Source organism: Ovis aries, chromosome 18 (assembly GCF_016772045.2).
Source record: "Ovis aries strain OAR_USU_Benz2616 breed Rambouillet chromosome 18, ARS-UI_Ramb_v3.0, whole genome shotgun sequence".
Lineage (NCBI taxonomy): Eukaryota > Metazoa > Chordata > Mammalia > Artiodactyla > Bovidae > Ovis > Ovis aries.
This window is the reverse complement of record NC_056071.1, coordinates 20,988,937-20,990,647: the sequence shown is the minus strand read 5'-3', so window position 1 is coordinate 20,990,647 and position 1,711 is coordinate 20,988,937.

The window sequence follows — 1,711 nt, the reverse complement described above, 5'->3', positions numbered from 1 at the left end:
GCGAGCCGTTAGGTCTCCGCAGAATTTCAAACCTAACCGGAGGCGGTAAAAGCCCCACGATTGGTGCCCCGTCCCGTCGCTCCTCTAGAAGCCCCGCCCTCTCCCCGCCCACCAGCGCGCCGCGGTTTGGGGCGGGGGCCCGCGCGCTGGGCGCGGTTTTCAAAGTGCGCGTCTCAGCCTAGAGACCGCTGAGTCTCCCGGTCTCCCTGGCTTGGTACGTTTAAAACGCCTTGCCGCCCTCGGCCGGCGGGGTGACAGGAGCGGGAGTCACAGAAAAGCCTGGCTCCTTAATATGTTTCCCTCGCTCTTTCAGGCAGCAGTCCTGGAAACAGAGCTTTGGTGGCCGTTTCCCCAGATAGAAGAAAGCAGGACCTAAAGGGGACAGGGAGGGACGTTGGACCTTGCTCACCGGCCGGTGCTTTTCTGGTGATCTCATTTAATCTTCCCAACCATCCTACTTTTGTTGTTTAGTCGCTAAGTAGTGTACGACTCTGCGACCCCAATGGACTGTGGCCTGCCAGGCTTCTCTGTCCATGGGATCCAACCTGCCTCTCCAGCATTGGCAGGCGGATCCCTTACCACTGAACCACCTGGGAAGCCCAGCCATCCTGCTAGGTAAACACCACCGTTCTATAGAAGGAAGTATCTCCACAAGGTTTGTGACTTCCCAGGTAACGATTGGTAAAGAAATGAGATTACCTGGATCGTGGTTTTCTTTAAAACTACATGGGTTAAAAACAACAACAACAACTGCATGGGTTTATATAATTGTCCTGTGAAAAATTAAAGACTCAAAACTCGACAAAGTTGCTTGCAGCTGTGTGCTGTGCTCACTTGAGTGTGTCGGACTCTTTGCTACCACATGGACCTGTGGCTCCTCTGTCTGTAGGGATTCTCCAGGCAAGAATACTGTAGTGGGTTGCCATGTCCTCCTCCAGGGGATCTTCCCAGCTCAGGGATCAAACCCAGTTCTCCCGCCATTGCAGGCTCACCATCTGAGCCACCAGGGAGGCACTTAATGCTTACGTATCACTTTTTCATGGTTGTGTAATATATGGTCCTGTAGATTCATAATTCAACTCTTTTACAGTTGATGAATATTTAGGTGTCATTTGTACAAATGTTTTCATACCTCAATCTCGGCATCTTGCATTCTTTCTTAGGGTTAGTGTAATTACTTTATGCTCCCTCTCCAGACAGGTTGTATTTATTAATTTGCCCTCACCACCAAGGCATCCTCGCTGGAAGAATACCTTCCTTACCCTCAGCAGCATGGAGTACTGCTGTCCTTGTGGCATTTCTTTGCTTGATAAGAATAGTTGCTTGCCTGATAATAACAGAAATTGCACATTTTCCCCATGTTTATTGGCCAACAGTAGTGTCGGTGAATTCTCATTTGCCTTTTCCATGAAAGAAAAGTAAAGGATGCTGGTTTGCTTAACCTTCATGACTGTTTTTTTCTCACTTTCAGAAGAACTTCATTGTTGTTTTCAACGTCCTTTAACTTGTTAAGTGTGCCAAACATTTGCACCACTATGTGGCTTACAGGCACCACTTTTTAAAATTTCTTGCTCTCTTTGTTGATCAAGTTGAGAGTTTTCCAGAAAGCATCAAAAACTGTGATCTTCAGACAGGTGGCCAGAGTTGTAAGTTTCCAGAGATAAGACAATTTTGCTATCATGTGCTTTACACTGTAGTTCTGAAGCTAACA